The 22,974-nt window shown below is 39.0% G+C and overlaps 1 long non-coding RNA gene across 4 annotated transcripts in view; it reads right to left on the reverse strand.

The window, feature by feature from the left end:
- Window positions 1–22,974, reverse strand: part of LOC129011517 (uncharacterized) — a 119,963-nt gene that overhangs the window by 81,296 nt on the left and 15,693 nt on the right. For all 4 annotated transcript variants that reach the window (XR_010123551.1, XR_010123550.1, XR_010123549.1 and 1 more), the window contains exon 2: window positions 22,094–22,147. This is a non-coding gene — a long non-coding RNA (uncharacterized LOC129011517). The remainder of the gene's footprint in view (window positions 1–22,093; window positions 22,148–22,974) is intronic.

Genomic DNA, 22,974 nt, shown 5'->3' on the forward strand with positions numbered 1-22,974 from the left:
AAATGAATAAACTAAAAAATAAATTAAAAATAAGAATAAGCTCCATCTGAAGCACTACTTGCATAGTGCACATTGAAAACCATATCCTGCTGCTGCTTGCTGGAGGACTTGAATACCATTCAGAATTTCCCCTAGTACTGTGCAGCTCTTCATCTAAAATCATAACTACAAAATTGCTGGCAAGGTACTCTCCTTGGTCCTCGATTTTCCATACCTATAAAATGAAAGGGTTAGGAAAAAAAGATGCTATTCTTTCTCTTTTTTTTTTTTTTTTTTTTTTTTTTTTGAGATGGAGTCTTGCTCTGTCACCCAGTCTGGAGTACAGTGGTGCAATCTCAGCTTACTGCAAGCTCTGCCTCCCGGGTTCACGCCATTCTCCTGCCTCAGCCTCCTGAGTAGCTGGGACTACAGGTGTCTGCCACCATGCCCGGCTAAGTTTTTGGTAGTTTTTGTAGACACAGGGTTTCACTGTGTTAGCCAGGATAGTCTCGATCTCCTGACCTTGTGATCCGCCCGCCTTGGCCTCCTAAACTGCTGGGATTACAGGTGTGAGCCACCATGCCCAGCTTCTTTCTCAGTTTTGAAATTCTATGCTTCATGCTTCATAATTCTCAACTCTTCTTAGCTTGGCCTTCATTGCCAAGTTAAGCTAACAGCTTTGGTGTAGAAGTGACCAGAGATTATATATACCAGTTTGGGGCTTAATATGTCATCACATTAACCAAAGACAGTCAATGTATGTGGTAGAGGTAATTGGGTTCTTAGTTTTCTTTTTTGTTTTCCTTTTTGAGACACAGTCTCACTCACTCTGTCACCCAGGATGGAGTGCAGTGGCATGATCTTGGCTCACTGCAACCTCCGCCTCCCGGGTTCAAGCGATTCTCCTGCCTCAGCCTCCCAAGTAGCCAGGATTACAGGCATGCGCCACCACACCTGGCTAATTTTTATATTTTTGGTAGGGACAGAGTTTCACCATGTTAGCCAGGCTGGTCTCGAACTCCTGACCTCAGGTGACCCGCTCGCCTCAGCCTCCCAAAGTGCTGAGATTACAGGTGTGAGCCACCGCACCCGGCCAGGTTCTTAGGTTTCAATATCTCAGAAAGCTAATTAACAATCATAATCTCATTTAAATCTCTTGATTTTACACAGTAATAACAGAGAACACATGGTAAAATTCAGCTCATCTAACTCAGAAACTTCATTTTAGGACAATATTTCAAACTCCTTTCCCATCAAGGCATTTTTCAGTAGCAGACATGTGGCACATCTGACTCCCTTCACCTCCCTCTTAGTGAAGATTTAGGGATTAGAGATGTACTCAAAGCCAGAACTCAGTGGCCTAAATCAACAGTCCTTGGACTACTACAAGCTCACCTAGAGTCTAAAAGAACAATTCTTGTTATGCCCATGTGATCCTGGAAGCATTACTTCTCTCCTCAGTTGCTCTTTCTCACTTAGCATCTCATTTTGAAAATCTTTGTTTCTCTGTGGCCACTATGACATTTGCTCCACTGAGCTTTCTGGCTTTAATTTTTGCCCCCTCAATCAGTTCCAAATAGCCCTACTGAAGTAGCCCCAGAAACTCGCATTGCTATTCCACTCTTTAATGATTTCTCATCTACATATTAACTACCACTCCAACATTCCTGCATTTGTGGTCATCTTGTCAGCACATCTCGATGACCTAAATGAAGAAATTCCTATTCCTTTTACTCCAGATTTTCCACATAATTCTTCTTGAAAGCTATTCTTGGGATATACTGAGGAAAGTACTTCACTTTTGGAGTCTGCTGATCTAGGGTTTAAGTGCTGGCTGCACCACTTACTTAGCAAATTTCAGAAAGGTATTAAATTCCTATAAATAGGAATAATGTCTACTTTATTAGGTATTTCAAAAATTCAGTGATAATGTATGTGATACTCACAGCACAGGGTCAGTCTGTCAAGCAGGACCCTGCCACTGGTGGCTAAAAAGATGATGATAAGTACCCATGGGATGCCATGAACAGAGCAGTCACCTCTACTGACCTCAGCCACCAAACACCAGCTCTTCTAGCTTCCCTGGATTCTTTGCTAACTGTGCTTTTTTCTAGGAGAGTATGTGTTTCTCTGTTTGGCTTGAGAACTGAACAATCCTTCAAAGGGTTGAAGTATCTTTATTATATATATGGTCTATGCTTTATCATACTAATTTTTTTTTTTTTTGAGGCAGGGTCTCACTCTGTTGTTCAGGCTGGAATGTAGTGGCATGATCACAGATCACTGCAGCCTTGAACTCCTGAGCTCAGGTGATCCTCCTGCCTCAGCCTTCTGAGTAGCTGGGACTTTAGGTGCACACCACCAGGTCTGGCTAATTTTTTTTTTTTTTTTTAGAGATGGGGTCTCACTATGTTGCCCAGGCTGGTCTCAAACTCCTGGGCTCAAGTGATCTTCCCACCTCGGCCTCTCAACGTATTGAGATTACAGATGTAAGCCACCTTGCCCAGGCCTAAATGTTTTTTCTTATGGTAAAATACACAAAAATGTACCATCCTAACCATGTTTAAGTGTGCGATTCAGTGGTGTGAAGTACACTCACATTGTTATGTAGCCATCACTACTATCCATCCCCTGAACTTTAAAAAAAATAATCCCAACAGAAAGTCTATACCCATTAAACACTAACTCTCTATTCTCCCCTACCCCAGCCCCTGGAAACTACTTTCTGTCTCTATGAATTTGCCTATTCTAGGTTCCTCACATAAGTGGAATCATATTTGTCCTTCTGTGACTGGCTTATTTCGCTTAGTATAATGTTCTCAAGGTTCATCTATGTTGTAGCATATATAAGAATTGCACTTCTTTTTAAGGCTAAGTCATAGTCCATTGTACATTTATACCTCATTTTGTTTATCCATTCATCTGTGGATGAATATTTGGGTTGTTTCCACATTTTGGCTATTGTGACTTTATCCTGTTTTACATTCTGCAGAAATTTACATCTTTATTTTCAGAACTATTAAGTTTCCTCATATTAACAGTCACAGGGAGAGAGTCATGAAAGACTTTCATTTGATTTCATTTTTTGGCCATTTATTCTTTTTTTTTTTTTTTTGGCAGCCACAAAGACTGGGATTTCTAATTCTAGTTATGATAAGTAGACAATTTAAGCCATTTATCCTTTTTTCTGTATCCTTTTCAAAAAAAGAAAATAGTATTTTTATAAAATATGATCGTGTCAGTTTGGTGTTAAGGAGGGCAATAATAGACAAAAGAATAACAATATAACGATTAGGTATTTAGTTTAAAAAAAAAAAGTAGAGGATGGGGCAATAGATAGCCTGCCTCTTCTCTAACCAATTTGTTAACTGTTTAAGAAATTGACAATAAAGAATATGGCATATGGAGGCCAGAATGTTACTTTTATCATGAACAAAGTTGATTTCGGAGAATGCAGCTTATCTCTACTTGCAGGCAGATGGCCATCTTAATTCTATACCCCAGAATTAAACAGGTCTCCCAGCCACTCTAGACAGGTCTCCTGCAGGGAAGGAAAAATTATCGACTGACAAACAGTCTGATTAAATGCTTGTCTTTTATACCTGCTATGGTTTGAACGTGTCTCCTCCAAAACTTAGGTGTTGCTAATGAGACGGTATTAAGAGGTGGGGCCTTTAAAAGGTGATTAGGCCACAAGGGCTCCTATCTTGTGAATGGGATTAGATGCCCTTATAAAAGGGCTTCAAAGAGGGAGTTCATCCCTTTGTGTCCTTCCACCTTCTGTTATATGAGCACACAGCATTCTTCCCCCACTCGTCAATACACAACAGTCAAACTGCCATCTTGGAAGCAAAAAGACCAGACCCTCACCAGATAACTGAACCTGCCAGTGCCTTCATCTTGGATTTCCTGACTTCCAGACCTGTGAGGAAACAAATTCCTGTTCTTTATAAATTACCCAGTCTATGGTATTCTGTTATAGCAGCTCAAAACAGACTAATACAATGTCCTCACCCCACCTCTCTGCCTTGGTACCCATCACATTGTGTAGTAATGGCCTGCCTTGGCCTGTCTCTTTCCTATGAGCATGTTGCCTTCATCCATTTTTCCACTCACTCAACTGGTTTTATTGAGTGCCTATTTTGGGCCTAGCAATATGCTAGGTCTTGCATTCAAGTCTTCTGTCAACAGAGGTGACAGAAACTGACACAACACCTGCCCTTAAGGAAGCAGCATAGAAAATATTGTAAAGGAGACAGAGGGCAGCATTAGACAATAAGAAGGGCAGAGTGACTTAACAAAGTGGGAGAAGGCTTTTCTTGGGAAGTCACATTTTTGATGACACCTCGAGGTCAAGGAGTACTTCACCAGTATATTATACTCTGGTGTCCAGTAGAGGCATAGTACATAGCAGAGCTCAGTAAATGCTTAACAAATTAACCAATGAGTGATATATGTGAAAACACTTTCTGCTTAACAAATTAATCAATGAGTGATATATGTGAAAACACTTTATATGCAGTCAAAGTACCACACAGATGTTAACCATTATCATATAGTTAATATGGAGAGATCTACTTTTGTTCAGCTTCTCTGGAATACCCAGAAAGATATATGGCAGTGTCTGGAGACATTGTGAGTTGTCACAACTGGAGTTGAGGGGAGATGTGGTAATGGCATCTAGTGAGTAGAGACCGTAGTTGCTACTAAACATCCTACAATATACACAGCAATCCCCCAAAATGTCAATAATGCCACTATTAAGAAATCCGATTCTGAAAAAAGGTTCCAAGATGGCCGAATAGGAACAGCTCCAGTATACAGCTCCCAGCGTGAGTGACGCAGAAGATGGGTGATTTCTGCATTTCCGACTGACCTTTGAAGACAGTAGTTCTCCCAGCATGGAGTATGAGATCTGAGAATGGACAGACTGCCTCCTCAAGTGGGTCCCTGACCCCTGTGTAGCCTAAGTGGGAGGCACCCCCGAGTAGGGGCAGACTGACACTTCACACAGCCGAGTACCCCTCTGAGACGAAGCTTCCAGAGGAACAATCAGGCAGCAACATTTGCCGTTCTGCAATATTTGCGGTTCTGCAGTCTCTGCTGGTGATACCCAGGCAAACAGGGTCTGGAGTGGACCTCCAGCAAACTCCAACAGATGAGCAGCTGAGGGTCCTGACTGTTAGAAGGAAACCTAACAAACAGAAAGGACATACACATCAAAACCCCATCTGTACGTCACCATCATCAAAGACCAAAGGTAGATAAAACCACAAAGATGGGAGAAACCAGAGCAGAAAGGCTGAAAATTCTAAAAATCAGAGTGCCTCTTCTCCTCCAAAGGAATGCAGCTCCTCGCCAGCAACAGAACAAAGCTGGATGGAGAATAACTTTGATGAGTAGAGAGAAGAAGGCTTCAAAAGATCGGTAATAACTAACTTCTCTGAGGTAACGGACGATGTTCAAACCAATTGCAAAGAAGCTAAAAACCTTGAAAAAAGATTCGACGAATGGCTAACTAGAATAAACAGCATAGAGAATACCTTAAATGACCTGATGGAGCTGAAAACCATGGCACGAGAACTACAAGACACATGCACAAGCTTCAGTAGCCGAATCGATCAACTGGAAGAAAGTGTATCAGTGATTGGAGATCAAATGAATGAAATGAAGCAAGAAGAGAAGTTTAGAGAAAAAAGAGTAAAAAGAAATGAACAAAGCCTCCAAGAAATATGGGACTATGTGAAAAGACCAAATCTATGTCTGATTGGTGTACCTGAAAGTGACGGGGAAAATGGAACCAAGTTGGAAAACACTCTTCAGGATATAATCCAGCAGAACTTCCCCAACCTAGCAAGGCAGGCCAACATTCAAATTCAGGAAATACGGAGAACACCACAAAGATACTCCTCGAGAAGAGCAACCCAAGACACATAATTGTCAGATTCACCAACACTGAAATGAAGGAAAAAATGTTAAGGGCAGCCAGAGAAAAAGATCGGGTTACCCACAAAGGGAAGCCTATCAGACTAACAGTGGATCTCTCAGCAGAAACTCTACAAGCCAGAAGAGAGTGGGGGCCGATATTCAACATTCTTAAAGAAAAGAATTTTCAACCAAGAATTTCATATCCAGCCAAATTAAGCTTCATAAGTGAAGGAGAAATAAAATCCTTTACAGACAAGCAAATGCTGAGAGATTTTGTCACCACCAGGTCTGCCTTACAAGAGCTCCTGAAGGAACCACTAAACATGGGAAGGAACAACCGGTAGCGGCCACTGCAAAAACATGCCAAATTGTAAAGACCATCGAGGCTAGGAAGAAACTGCATCAACTAACAAGCAAAATAACCAGCTAACATCATAATGACAGGATCAAATTCACACATAACAATATTAACTTCAAATGTAAATGGACTAAATGCTCCAATTAAAAGACACAGACTGGCAAATTGGATAAAGAGTCAAGACCCATCAGTGTGCTGTATTCAGGAAACCCATCTCACTTGCAGAGACACACATAGGCTCAAAATAAAGGGATGGAGGAAGATCTACCAAGCAAATGGAAAACAAAAAAAAGCAGGGGTTGCAATCCTAGTCTCTGATAAAACAGACTTTAAACCAACAAAGATCAGAAGAGACAAAGAAGGCCATTACATAATGGTAAAGGGATCAATTCAACAAGAAGAGCTAACTATCCTAAATATATATGCACCCAATACAGGAGCACCCAGATTCATAAGCAAGTCCTTAGAGACCTACAAAGAGACTTAGACTCCCACACAATAATAATGGGAGACTTTAACACCCCACTGTCAACATTAGACAGATCCACGAGACAGAAAGTTAACAAGGATATCCAGGAATTGAACTCATCTCTGCACCAAGGGGACCTAATAGACATCTACAGAACTCTCCACCCCAAATCAACAGAATATACATTCTTCTCAGCACCACACCACACTTATTGCAAAATTGACCACACAGTTGGAAGTAAAGCACTCCTCGGCAAATGTAAAAGAACAGAAATTATAACAAACTGTGTCTCAGACCACAGTGCAATCAAACTAGAACTCAGGATTAAGAAACTCACTCAAAACTGCTCAACTACATGGAAACTGAACAACCTGCTCCTGAATGACTACTTGGGTACATAACGAAATGAAGGCAGAAATAAAGATGCTATTTTAAATCAATGAGAACAAAGACACAACATACCAGAATCTCTGTGACACATTTAAAGCAGTGTGTAGATAGAAATTTATAGCACTAAATGCCCACAAGAGAAAGCAGGAAAGATCTAAAATCGACACCCTAACATCACAATTAAAAGAACTAGAGAAGCAAGAGAAAACACTTCAAAAGCTAGCAGAAGGCAAGAAATAACTGAACTGAAGGAGACAGAGACACAAAAAACCCTTCAAAAAAATCAATGAATCCAGGAGCTGGTTTTTTGAAAAGATCAACAAAATTGATAGACTGCTAGCAAGACTAACAAAGAAGACAAGAGAGAAGAATCAAATAGATGCAATAAAAAATGATAAAGGGGATATCACAACCGATCCCACAGAAATACAAACTACCATCAAAGAATACTATAAACACCTCTATGCAAATAAACTAGAAAATCTAGAAGAAATGGATAAATTCCTGGACACATACACCCTCCCAAGACTAAACCAGGAAGAAGTTGAATCCCTGAATAGACCAACAACAGGCTCTAAAATTGAGGCAATAATTAATAGCCTACCAACCAAAAAAAGTCCAGGACAAGACGGATTCACAGCTGAATTCTACCAGAGGTACAAAGAGGAGCTGGTACCATTCCTTCTGAAACTATTCCAATCAATAGAAAAAGAGGGAATCCTCCCTAACTCATTTTATGAGGCCAGCATCATCCTGATATCAAAGCCTGGCAGAGACACAACAACAACAAAAAAGAATTTTAGACCAATATCCTTGATGAACATCAACAAAAAAATCCTCAATAAAATACTGGCAAACCAAATCCAGCAGCACATCAAAAAGCTTATTCACCATGATCAAGTGGGCTTCATCCCGGGAATGCAAGCTGGTTCAACATACGCAAATCAATAAACGTAATCCAGCATATAAACAGAACCAAAGACAAAAACCACATGATTATCTCAATAGATGCAGAAAAGGCCTTTGACAAAATTCAACAACCTTCATGCTAAAAACTCTCAATAAATTAGGTATTGATGGGACGTATCTCAAAATAATAAGAGCTATCTATGACAAACCCACAGCCAATATCATACTGAATGGGCAAAAACTGGAAGCATTCCCTTTGAAAACTGCCACAAGAGAGGGATGCCCTCTCTCACCACTCCTATTCCACATAGTGTTGGAAGTTCTAGCCAGGGCAATCAGGCAGGAGGAGGAAATAAAGGATATTCAATTAGGAAAAAAGGAAGTCAAATTGTCCCTGTTTGCAGATGACATGATTGTATATTTAGAAAACCCCATCCTCTCAGCCCAAAATCTCCTTAAGCTGATAAGCAACTTCAGTGAAGTCTCAGAATACAAAATCAATGTGCAAAAATCACAAGCATTCCTATACAATAACAGACAAACAGAGAGCAAAATCATGAGTGAACTCCCATTCACAATTGCTTCAAAGAGAATAAAATACCTAGGAATCCAACTTACAAAGGATGTGAAGGACCTCTTCAAGGAGAATTACAAACCACTGCTCAACGAAATAAAAGAGGACACAAACAAATGGAAGAACATTCCATGCTCATGGATAGGAAGAATCAATATCGTGAAAATGGCCATACTGCCCAAGGTAATTTATAGATTCAATGCCATCCCCATCAAGCTACCAATGACTTTCTTCACAGAATTGGAAAAAACTACTTTAAAGTTCATATGGAACCAAAAAAGAGCTCACATTGCCATGACAATCCTAAGCCAAAAGAAGAAAGCAAGAGGCATCATGCTACCTGACTTCAAACTATACTACAAGGGTACGGTAACCAAAACAGTATGGTACTGGTACCAAAACAGAGATATAGATCAATGGAACAGAACAGAGACCTCAGAAATAACACCACACATCTACAACCATCTGATCTTTGACAACCCTGAGAAAAACAAGCAATGGGGAAAGGATTCCCTATTTAATAAATAGTGCTGGGAAAACTGGCTAGCCATATGTAGAAAGCTGAAACTGGATCCCTTCCTTACACCTTATACAAAAATTAATTCAAGATGGATTAAAGACTTAAATGTCAGACCTAAAACCATAAAAACCCTAGAAGAAAACCTAGCCAATACCATTCAGGACATAGGCATGGGCAAGGACTTCATGTCTAAAACACCAAAAGCAACGGCAACAAAAGCCAAAATTGAGAAATGGGATCTAATTAAACTAAAGAGCTTCTGCACAGCAAAAGAAATTACCATCAGAGTGAACAGGCAACCTACAAAATGGGAGAAAATTTTTGCAATCTATCCATCTGACAAAGGGCTAATATCCAGAATCTACGAAAAACTTAAACAAATTTACAAGAAAAAATCAAACAACCCCATCAAAAAGTGGGCGAAGGATATGAACAGACACTTCTCAAAAGAAGACATTTATGCAGCCAACAGACACATGAAAAAATGCTCATCATCACTGGTCATCAGAGAAATGCAAATCAAAACCACAATGAGATACCATGTCACACCAGTTAGAATGGCGATCGTTAAAAAGTCAGGAAACAACAGGTGCTGGAGAGGATGTGAAGAAATAGGAACACTTTTACACTGTTGGTGGGACTGTAAACTAGTTCAGCCATTGTGGAAGACAGTGTGGCGATTCCTCAAGGATCTAGAACTAGAAATAGCATTTGACCCAGCCATCCCATTACTGGGCATATATCCAAAGGAGTATAAATCATGCTGCTATAAAGACACATGCACATGCATGTTTATTGCGGCACTATTCACAATAGCAAAGACTTGGAACTAACCCAAATGTCCATCAATGATAGACTGGATTAAGAAAATGTGGCACATATACACCATGAAATACTATGCAGCCATAAAAAAGGATGAGTTCATGTCCTTTGTAGGGATATGGATGAAGCTGGAAGCCATCATTCTCAGCAAACTATCGCAAGGACAAAAAATCAAACACTGCATGCTCTCACTCATTGGTGGGAATTGAACAATAAGAACACTTGGATACAGGCTGGGGAACACCACACCCCGGGGCCTGTCGTGGGGTGGGGGGAGTGGGGAGGGATACCATTAGGTGATATACCTAATGTAAATGACGAGTTAATGGGTGCAGCACACCAACATTGCACATGTATACATATGTAACAAACCTGCATGTTGTGCACATGTATCCTAGAACTTAAAGTACAATAATAAAAGAAATCTGATTCTAAAATAATTACTGCGTTTACAGGTGCATTCATCTGTTTTACAGTGGAGAAACATTTCACCGTATAAACATAATACAATGAATGCTAACATTTTTGTATTCATTCATTCAACAAATAATTATTAAACACCTATTATAAGATAGTATAGTCCTCAAGACTGTGGGGGATTTTTATTTTATTTGTAGAGAAAAGGGGCTTGCTCTGTCTCCCAGGCTGGAGTGCAGTGGAAGGATCATAGCTCACTGCAGCCTTGAACTTCTAGGCTCAAGTGATCCTCCGGTCTCAGCTTCCCAAGTAGCTGGGACTATAGACGTGTGCCACCACTCTCAGCTAATTTTTCTGTTTTTTGTAGAGACAGGGTCTCACTATGTTGCCCAGGATGGTCTGAAACTCCTGGCCACAAGGCATTCTCCTACCTCAGCCTCCCAAAGTGCTAGGATTACAGGCATGAGCCACTACACCCGGCTGGATTTTTAAAATATTAAAGACACATCCTCAACCATTTGGAAGTATGTGAGATACTTTAAGAAAGTTACTAAAGTTCTAAATAAATAAATGTGCTAAAAGCTCAGGAGAGACCACACCTGACTGTGAAGAGGAAAGGGTTTATACACCCCTAAGGGCTTTGGACGGTAGAAGCATTTGCAAGAGTGAAGGGGTGGGTCTCCAGAGGCACAGGGAATGGCCTAACTGGAGCACTGGGGTATGAAAAGACACTGCATAGAGGGGTATGGAGAAGCCCAATTTGCCTCAAGTCCAGGACTTGACTTGAAAAAAAAATCAGAGCAGTGAAAAATACAGATAAAAAAGAAGCAGAGCTGTGCACAGTGGCTTATGCCTGTAATCCCAGCACTTTGGGAGGCTGAGGCAGGCTGATCACCTAAGGTAGCGAGTTCGAGACCAGCCTGACCAACACGGAGAAACCCCGTCTGTACTAAAAATACAAAATTAGCTGGGTGCGGTGGTGCATGCCTGTAATCCCAGCTACTCAGGAGGCTGAGGCAGGAGAATCGCTTGAACCCAGAAGGCAGAGATTGTGGTGAGCCAAGATCATGCCATTGCACTCCAGCCTGGGGCAACAACAGCAAAACACCATCTCAAAAAAAAAAAAAAAAGGCCGGGTGCAGTGGCTCATGCCTGTAATCCCAGCACTTTGGGAGGCCGAGGCGGGTGGATCATGAGGTCAAGAGATCAAGACCATCCTGGCCAACATGGTGAATTCCTGTCTCTACTAAAAATACAAAAAATTAGCCAGGCGTGGTGGCAAGCACCTGTAATCCCAGCTACTTGGAAGGCTGAGGCAGGAGAATCACTTGAACCCAGGAGGCGGAGGTTGCAGTGAGCTGAGATTGCGCCATTGCACTCCAGCCTGGGCAAAAAGAGCAAAACTCTGTCTCACCAAAAAAAAAAAAAAAAGAAGTAGTTAACAACTTCTGAATGCTGGAGTAAGTTCACTTATTAAAATTAAAAATTAATAGTATCCTAATAGCATCTTTTACTCTCTAATCAAGGTTAGTCCCCTGAGTCTATCCTTACCCCTAAACACACATTCACATAGCATTTATATCTACCTTTTTTTTTCTTTATTCAAATAATGCTTTCACCTCTATTTTTAAATGGCTAAAATCAGCATTTTTAATGCAAATATTAAAGTAAGCACGATAACATTATATAAAACAGTTTAAATGAAGAATTGAATTAGAATGTTATATTCTAATTTTTTCTATGAAAAGGATAATTAGTTTTGCAAAAAGAATTTAAAAATCAAAAGGCAGACTTAACAAAAAGAGAAGCCCATTCACCCCTAGGTTCTTTGACTTCTTTTTATCAGATGATTATACCATCTGCCTTTAGCAAAAAACCTTCAAAATTTGCACCTTAAAATACTCTAACAAAGTGCTAACATAGGGAAAACTGCCAACATTTTTAATCAGACATCAAGTGATGGTATATGTATGTGGGGTATGTGGTCTCAAGTGTTTATTTTCTTTAGGAGCAAAGAAATGTAATAAACAATTGTTTTCATAATAAGAAAAATATGAAATCATGTCACTGGGATAAAGGTGGAGTATAGTATCTTTAATGTAATTTACATGTTTAAACTCTACATACATAAAAACAAATATTTCATAAGAATCTCTAGAATTCCCTAAAGTAAAGTATGATTTCTTTTTTTTTTTTTGAGACAGAGTTTCTGTCACCCAGGCTGGAGTGCAGTTGTGTGAACTCGGCTCACTGCAACCTCTGCCCTCCGGGTTCAAGTGATTCTCCCGCCAGCCTCCTGAGTAGCTAGGATTACAGCATGAGCCACTGTGCCCAGCTAATTTTTTTATAAAACAATATACCACCGATATTTTCTCATACACGGTATTCAGTGATAGTACTCTGGTTACTTTAAGGTGTCGCTTCTGGTATATTTATCAAAAGGAGACAGAAATCCAATAGCTGGCAATGACACAGCAACAGTTACTGAAAAGAACTGTTAATATTATCTGAAAGATTAAAATTGCATCTTGCTCCTTTAATTTTCAACTCATCTGAAAAATGAGGGCCTGAAAAGTACTGTGTTTATCACCACACTAAACCTGGCCACAGGGCACCCTATATTCACACTTCATGTTCCTGTAACTATTTACACATTGTCTATAAAAAGTTCCTTGTCTCACCTGAAAAGCAGCACAGACCAGCATTCACATCTACTGAAAGCCATCATGACCTATGGAATTGTGCAGCATGAACAAAGAGGCCTTTATAAAGCCAAAGGCAAAGCTCTTAGTAACAACCTGTTTCAGCTGAGACAAGCTGACCTCCACTTTTGAAATTATACTTAATCATTCACCAAAATAGCTGCATATAATAAACCACTTAAAGCAGCTTTTTTAAAAAAGGTAAAGGAGTTTGGGTGCAGCGGCTCACACCTGTAATCCTGGCACTTTGGGAGGCTGAAGTGGAAGGATCACTTGAGCTCAGGTAGTTGAGACGGCAGTGAGCCATGATAGTGCCACTGCATTCCAGCATAGGCAACAGAGTGAGACCCTGTCTCCCCCAGCAAAAAAAAAAAAAAGGGGAAAAGAAGGGAGGGGCTAATTTTCTATGAATTCCCTTTTACACTTAATTCACTTTCAATGCTTGCACTTTCAAATGTTTCAATGTTTTTAAAAATGAAGTTTTAAGTCTTGATTCTGGCAGATAGTTCTAGAATTAGCACTAGTCTAATTTCAGAGGTGTTTATTGCAACCATTAAGAAACCATTCTATTTTCATTTAAGTCAAAATACTTTAAAAGTTAACTTAAAACTTTGGCAGTTTGCTTGAATGTTGTTCTCACATGTACCAGGAAGGCTCTCAAGGTATTAATATCCCAAAAGAGTATTCACGGGTTATCAATAAGAATCCCTACTGTGCTGGATCATTAGTTCTCAACATTATATGTATTACCATCCACCTCTAAAGTCTCCTTTGCATAGCACAGAGTTTACTTTTTTCCAATGAAAGAAACTTCAAAATTAAAGAGATATCATTACTCTTAAGCAATCATGACATCCAGACACCACCATCCTAAGTGGTAAGTAAGATCCCACTTACCACCACAGGCTAACATGAAGGGATCTTTCCCAGAGACTAAAGAGCTGGGGCAATTTATTGGCAAACTTTTGAGAACCATGTACTTCAAGACTGTACTCATTAAATAATTGCTTCCCTGATCTTCAGAATGCAACTTTCCCAACATACTCTTACTGAGCTCTTTGCACATTTAATTGTTACATCAAATGCCTTTGTCTGATAATAGCTCAGTCTTCCTGAGCTCAAACGAATACATCTACCTTCTTTGTTTTTAAACTAAAATCTTTTTATAATCACTTTTTAAATGCAAAAAATGGCAAGGAATGGAGAAGACCTCAAAGGTCTTCTCTCAAGCTTCTAACAGCTCATTTCAAATATTTGCTGAGCACTTACTCTGAGCCAGAAACAGTGCTGGTACATAAGGACACAGCCTCTGTTCTTCTTAATTAATCAGAAGAGACATTCCCATAAGTAAAAAGATTCCAGTATGTGTCATGTGTAATGAATGACCTATGTATCAGGAAATAATGAGTTATCCTGAGGGAAATATGCTAAAATGTCACCAGTGGTGAGTCTGAGTGATTACTTCCTAAGCTCCTTTATCTTTTCCAGATTTTCTATGATATGTTATAATATGCATTTACTGCTTTTACAGCCTGAATAAAAATCTAAATAACCAAAATAAAATAATAGGAATAGTACTAGTAACATTTATTGACTTTTATTATATACCCTGTGTGCTACACGCTTCACATACATTATCTCACTTAATAGAATCACCCTATTTAAAAAAAAGACCGTTATCCGTATTTTAGAGAGGAGGGAGCCAAAATATGAAATAATTTGCTGGAAATGTCTTTTCAGCTAGAATTTTTACTTATTTCCTCAGAAATAAGCAGGGGTTGAGACAAAAACAATCAGTTGTGTAAACAGAAAGTTGGAAATAGGTGCCATTTGTTGGATGTATAACCGTAAGCAAGCAACTTAATCTCAGTGAGCCTCAGTTTCTCCTACTGTATTGTATTGTAAATGATTTAGTAGGCCCTAACTCATTTAGGGTTCTCAAGAATAAATGATATTATGTATTAAAAAATAAAGAACTCTGTCAGGCAAATAACTGACAACAGAATGCTAGTATCAGTATCTTCATCAGTATAATCAGCCAAAAAACCTGGGCAAATTATTTAACATCTCTGGGTTCAGTTTCTCTACCTGTAAACTGGGGATAAAAATACCTACACCATGCAGTAACTATGAGAATTACATGAGATAATACACAGTACAGTGCCTGGCATGTGATACAACAGTCAAAACAGCTATTGTAATTCTCCACAAGCCAAACAAAATGGGGCTGGCTAAATAAGGTACAGTACATGCATATGATGAAATACTTTGCTGTTGAATACGTGAGGACATGATAAAAATATCGACAATGTATAGCTGTTTAAAAATTATGTAAATTCTTCTTTTAAAAATGTATGAATATATATCACAAAATATATGAAAAGTAACAATAATACATTCCAAGATCTACAATTTGTGGTTCTTTTTTTTTTTTTAACTAACCCAGTTAAAAAAAATTAAACAATTCTCACCGTTATCACCACCACTGTATGAAGCAAGACATTAAAACAATTTTGGCCGGGCGCAGTGGCTCACGCCTGTAATCCCAGCACTTTGGGAGGCCAAGGAGGGTGGATCACAAGGTCAGGAGATCGAGACCATCCTGGCTAACACGGTGAAACCCCGTCTCTACTAAAAATACAAAAAATTAGCAGGATGTGGTGGCGGGCGCCTGTAGTCCCAGCTACTTGGGAAGCTGAGGCGGGAGAATGGCATAAACCCAGGAGGCAGAGCTTGCGGTGAGCCGAGATCACGCCACTGCACTCCAGCCTGGGCGAGACAGTGAAATTCCATCTCAAAAAAAAAAAGAAAAATTTTTTTAAATTTCCATTTCTATGTATTCAGACAAGCAGGAGCATCATGCCCAAATACCCCATTCCATTCCATTCCATTATCACCAGGATTCTCTAACATATATATATTCTTCTCTGAACATTAAAAAAAAGGGATTCACTTTCAAACTTCAAAGTGAAGAGAAAAGGAGGCTATTTTGTTTCTAAGACATACATTTTTATTTCCCACAATTCCAGGCTTTCATATTTTGTATTGTTTAATACAGAAAAATTATACTGACTAAAAATAGGAATACAACAACATTTCCACAAGGGCAAATTCACCCCAAAAGACTGAGAATTCTAATTCTTAAAGGGAATAAAAATTAATGCCAAGCATGGTGGCTCACACCTGTAATCCCAAAATTTTGGGAGGCTGAGGCAGGTGGATCATGAGGTCAGGAGTTCAAGACCAGCCTGGCCAGCATGGTGAAACCCCATCTCTACTAAAAACATAAAAAATTAGCCAGACACAGTGGTGTGCGCCTGTAGTCCCAGCTACTCGGTAGGCTGAGGCAGGAGAATTGCTTGGAACCGGCAGGCAGAACTTGCAGTGAGTTAAAATCACACCGATGCGCTCCAGCCTGGGAAACGGAGTGAGACTGTCTCAAAAAAAAATTAATTCTTAAAATGAATATTTCACAATATAGGTGACACTAAAGTCACAATTCCGAGACTGTGACCAGAGAATAGTGTCATTAAATAAACAAAATGAAATAAAAAAATTATAGTTTCTTAATTTCTAAAAAATTAATAGGCTAACATGAAAGGTGATATTCAGTAAAAGGTAGAAATAATTATCAGAGATAATGAAAAAATATGAATCCTGGCTTGGAAAAAACATATTAAATATTATATTGTAAAATAGGTAAGAAAAGCTATTTCATTAATTTCAGGGTTTTACCTCTTTCTCTTCCTACTTTCATTGCAAATTATATATCACTCAAATTAATAACATTTAACCACCGACTACACATGGATATGCAACATTCATTCAGCCTTGAAGGTGGTAAAGAAAAGAGAATTCTCAAAAGCATAGAAATCACCCTTAATTACCCTTGCATCTTAAAAGCTGCAAATTTCACAGAATCTCTAATACTAAGCAGATTCTCCCCAGAAAATGCATCTTTTCTCAATTTACAAAGGTTCAAGATATCTGAACAGTGAAATACAATCAAGATATCTGAATACATGGAAAGCAAATTATTTTAGTATTGTTCTCTCTTAGTGTCCATAAAGTAAGCCCCAGTAACTCACAGATTTTATTTTCAGTATTCTAATACTGTCTCCCTCTACCGTATAAAAAGGAAATTGAAAGATTTTTATCATTTATTTCCCTTAAGACATAATTAAGAAAACTTCTTTCAATTTGTTTTCCCCCAAATAGTTTTTAGAGTTAGTAATCTAACAAGAATATATTTGTGTGTGTGTATATATACGTATATATACGTATATATATATATATAAAAAACACATGAAATATGGAGATTCCAGGGTCAGGACAAGAAAAATAATCATCCTTTAGAACAAATCCTTAGAATCCAAGTTCTTTAATTCAAAATTTAGAAAAAACTAAGCAAAGACGCACTAGCTTGGTTGGGAGTCAGAAATGTATGTATGTCTCCTGGGCCAGGCTGAGCAATTTAGTTAACTAGGTAAACTTGGGGAAAGATTTAGACTCCATTAACTTCAGATTTTTTTCCACCTGCAAAACTAAGAATAAAAATACTCTGCCAATGTCACAGGACTAAAACTAGAACCCAATTTTGATTCATTCACTGAATTAAGCACCCACTGCACAATACACACAGCAAGGGCTGCCAAGTTTAGCAAACAAAAATACAATACAGAACATACTTATATAATAAAAAAATTAGGCCAGGTGCAATGGCTCACGCCCATAATCCCAACACTTTGGGAGGCCAAAGCAGGCAGATCACTTCAGGTCAGGAGTTCGAGTCCAGCCTGGCCAACATAGTGAAATCCCTGTCTCTACTAAAAATACAAAAATTAGCCGGGTGTGGTAGCGCATGCCTGTAATCCCAGCTACTCAGGAGGCTGAGACAGGAGAATCACTTGAACCAGACAGGCAGAGGTTGCAGTGAGCCGAGACTGGGCCACTGCACTCCAGCCTGGGCAACAGAGTGAGACTCTGTCTCAAAAAAAATAAAAATAAAAAATTCATTGTTTATCAGAAATACAAACTTAATTGAGCATGTTGTACTTTATCTGGGAACCCTAACTGGAGCACATAGAAAAATATAAATAAGACATGCTTCTTATCCTCAAAGACTTACATAGGCATGAGGGATATGAAATGTATACATAAACGAGCTACTATACAAGGAAGAAAAGTAGTTACTTAGCATTAAAGAGGAAAGGGGAAGAAAAGGCAAATTGAGAACATAGTAAGTAGGATTGAAGAATGGTTAAAATCAACAAATGCAAGATTCAAAACAGAAAAAAGAATGAGAGATGAGAGTGCTTAATTACATCCTCAACTCTAGCCACACAGATCTATGTATTTACCACACATGCTATTCTTCCACCAGTATATGAGATGGCTCAGTAATACAAGTTCTTAAGTCATTTATCATTTATTCACAATGTAATTTACTTCAAATGAACCTGCATTAGCAATCTCTTGATAGACATAAACCAAAAAAATCAAATTCATAACTTTCGGAACTATATCCCTTTCAAATCTACCTAGAGTTTTGTGCTTAATTCCTCAAAATTATTTTATTAAGCAAATTCTACACTATGTGGATAGGACCAGGGACAGACCAAAATCCTGATAAGGGCTGGGCGTGGTGGCTCATGCCTATAATCTCAGCACTTTGGGAGGCCAAGGTGGGTGGATCACCTAAGGTCAGGAGTTCGAGACCAGCCTGGCCAACATGGTGAAACCCCGTCTCTACTAAAAATACAAAAATTAGCCAGGCGTGGTGGCATGTGCCCATAACCCCAGCTACTCAGGAGGCTGAGGCAGGAGAATTGCTTGAACCCGGGAGGTGGAGGTTGCAGTGAGCTGAGATCATGCCACTGTACTCCAGCCTGGGCAACAAGAACAAAACTCTGTCTCAAAAAAAAAAAAATCTTGATAAGATTTCATCTCTTTTCTCACTTTCTATTGTCCCAAGAGCTATTTCATAAATCTGCCTCATAATTAAGCAGCTCTGTTATTGACAATCTTTAAATAAATAAATAGGCAGATCCTTTTTAGCTAGATGCAAAAAAAAACTTCACTTTGCACTTCCTGCTCCAACCCTCTGAACCTGTCTCCTTTCTGAAGGCCCAGTTACCATTCTCCATGACACAGACCAACCTGATCCTATTCCACAATAGGAAACTTCACATGTCCTTAGAACTTCAAGTTAATAAATAGTAACACAGTATGCTACATGACTTTGTATAAAAAAGGAGTACTGGCCAAGCGCCGTGGTCCACACCTGTAATCCCAGCACTTTGGGAGGCCAAGGCAAGTGGATCACTTTAGGTCAGGAGTTTAAGACCAGCCTGATCAACAATGGTGAAATCCCATCTCTGCTAAAAATATATAAATCAGCCGGGCATGGTGGTGGGCTCCTGTAGTCCCAGCTACTCGGAAGGCTGAGGCAGGAGAATTTCTTGAACCCAGGAGGTAGAGGTTGCAGTGAGCTGGGGTTGCACCACTGTACTCCAGCCTGGACAACAGAGCGAGACTCTGTCTCAAAAATAAATAAATAAATAAAACATAAAAAAGGAGTAGTAATGGAAAAAGCCTACCTATACCATTTATTCTCATTAAGTCATTTATCATTATACCTTCATACAATTTTACAGCTGAAAGGGCTCCAGAGCTCATTTGGTCCACGGACTTCCTTTCAAAGGTACTGAAAATTTAGTCATAGTCATTTTGTGCCTAGACTAAATTCACGGGGCAAGCAAAGATCCAGAGTCAGATTTCTTGGTTTTCAGTTCACTACTTTTCTTACTAAACTACACTATTATCTACATTTTTTTTTTTTAATTGAGGCAGAGTCTCACTCTGTTACCCAGGCTGGAGTGCACTGGCATGATCTCGGCTCACTGCAACCTCTGTCTCCCGGGCTCAGGTGATTCTTTTGCTTCAGCCTCCCGAGTAGCTGGGATTACAGGTACGCACCACCACGCCCGGCTAATTCTTATATTTTTAGTAGAGATGGGGTTTCACCATGTTGGGCAGGCTGGTCTCTAACTCCTGACCTCAGGTGATCCACCCAACTCAGCCTCCCAAAGTGCTGGGATCACAGGCATGAGCCACTGTGCCTGGCTATTATCTACATATTTTGAGTGATAGTTAAATATTATCTGACTATTAATTCTATTGTATATCTTTTATTTCTTTTTGAAAATATAAAGGAATCTAAAACTTAAACTGTAATTTAAATTATTCATTGTTCCCTCATAAAGTAACATAAAATTCAGCTTAATTAAAAAACAAAACAAAAAAGCAGATTTGTCTTTATAGTAGTTTGTACTTTTTTTTTTTTTTTGAGATGGAGTCTTGCTCTGTCACCCAGACTAGAGTGCAGTGGCATGATTTTGGGTCACTGCAACCTCCACTTCCCAGGCTCCAGGGATTCTCCCACCTCAGCTTCCTGAGTAGCTGGGATTAGAGGCACCCACCACCACACCTGGCTAATTTTTGTATTTTTAGTAGAGACAGGGTTTCACTATGTTGGCCAGGCTGGTCTTGAACTCCTGACCTCAACTGATCCGCCTGTGTCAGCCTCCCAAAGTGTTGGGATTACAGGTGTAAGTCACTGCACCCAGCCTAAAAAGTGTTTTAAAGAAATAGAATATATATTAGCAGGCCTGGTGGGGTGACATGCACCTGTAGTCCCAGCTACTTGGGAGGCTGAGGTAGGAAGACTGCTTGAGTCCAGGAGTTTGAGGCTGCAGTGAGCTATGATGGCACCACTGTACTCCAGCCTGCATAATAGAGCAAGACCACATCTTAAAAAAAAAAAACAAATTAAAAGTTACTTTCATTCAATTCCACTATAATTTTTAATAATTGAACAGACTTGAAGGTCTTCATGTCCAAAACAATAAACATTACACTGAATTAGGGATAAACATTTCCAATTTTCCTTAACTTTTGTCTTAGCCTATCATAAAAAGCCCTACAAGTGATTCAAACTGTAATGCAATAAATGTAATAAATTACATTTATTTAGGTTTTAGTAAGGAACAGATAAATAATCATTTTGTTCATACTAAAACATACCAAATCAATTTTAACCACACAATAAATTCATTGTAATAGCCCAATAAATTTCATGACTAGAAACTTCTATATTTATCAAAAAATGATTTTATTTCACTTCCTAGAGGAACCAGTACTTAAATGGAATTGCTTAATATTTAACTGACAGAGAGCTCATCCTGAGTCCTGATTTGGTACTTGAAATTTAACATAAGTAAATAAAAACATGAAGAATGAAAACTCTGGACTTAACATCTCAGATTCTGGGCCTATTAAAACATAAATAGGAAGCATTTTCAGGTAACAGTACATTTATAGGCAAAGGTATTTATATGATTTTTATTGCACAAACATACTGATTAAGCAAGCCAATTCTCCATACCTTTCAACTAAAGAAAAGTGGTTTCATTTTGCCTCCTGAATTCATTTTAGATTCCTTAGTAATTTCTTTTTTTGAGCTGGAGTCTCATTCTGTCACCCAGGCTGGAGTGCAGTGGCATGATCTCGGCTCACTGCAACCTCCGCCTCCTGGGTTCAAGCCATTCTGCCTCAGCCTCCCATGTACCTGAGACTACAGGCACGCACCACCACGCCCAGCTAATTTTTGTATTTTTTTAGTAGAGACGGGGTTTCACCATGTTGGCCAGGATGGTCTTGATCTCCTGACCTCGTGATCCACCCACCTCAGCCTTCCAAAGTGCTAGGATTACAGGTGTGAGCCACCATGCCCAGCCTAGACTCCTTAGTAATTTCTTACTGAAATGCCATACAAGCAAATCCACCCAAATCTCCTTTTCAACGTAAGAAGCTAGGCAAAACCAGTGTATTTTTGGAAGTCTATATTTAAGGAAACATGTATTATTTAAAATAAATTATAAAGGTAAAACCAAATTTGTTTAAACCAAAAAATTTCAAGTGTTTACTTCTTTTTAAATTGAAATACCATGGGAGACCTACATACCATTCTGAGCTTCTTGACACCTTTTAATTCAGTCACTGAAATTAAAATCTGCACCTAGAAAGAAAAAAACTGACTATCACATCACTCATCTGCACAACCTATTAATCAACAAATCATTATTAAATACCTACTGCATCCCAGGCACTATTCTTGGCACTGGGGAGTCAGCAGTGAATAAAACCTGTCTTAACAGAACTTAATGGCAAACTCTGTTATAGCTATAAATATACCAATAGTTTAACATTTAGTTGTTCATCCTGAAACATTTTGATTTTTTAAAATTAATTTTAACTATAGTCAACCTTACTAATTTCACAGATATAAATAATGTACATTTCCCTCAGCCCTTCTGCCCTTAGAGAAGCTTCCTCATACACACAACAAAGTCAGAACTAAATCAGACTCCCAATGTGCCATTAGTTAGGTTGGGGAGGAGGCTTGGTAACTGAGAGCTGAGGTGAGGTCCATAAGCCTTTCCCAGCCCCAGCTTGCTCTTCAATGCAGCTACCTACTCAGTCTACTATTCTCTCAGTGGCTTTATCTGTTACCATGCCTTTCCTACCAACACCGAGAAGCATCTTTAAATTCTGTGAAGTTTTGTCACATCTCCAAGTTACATGGCAGTTGAGAGGCTACAGGTGATAAATTTTATACTTACAGATAATAGTGTAAATTTATCCATAAACAAATTTTTCATTTCTGGGGACACAGAACAATGATTACATTTAAACACAGTGCATAGTAAAATATGTAACTGCAGGCAAGAGCAATCTGGAAATTTTAAAATAAAAATTTCTTAAAACAATATTTTCTAATTTATAAAAGAAATACGGAGGGGAGGAGCCAAGATGGCCGAATAAGAACAGCTCCGGTCTACAGTT

This window comes from Pongo pygmaeus, chromosome 14 (assembly GCF_028885625.2).
Source record: "Pongo pygmaeus isolate AG05252 chromosome 14, NHGRI_mPonPyg2-v2.0_pri, whole genome shotgun sequence".
NCBI classification, from domain to species: domain Eukaryota; kingdom Metazoa; phylum Chordata; class Mammalia; order Primates; family Hominidae; genus Pongo; species Pongo pygmaeus.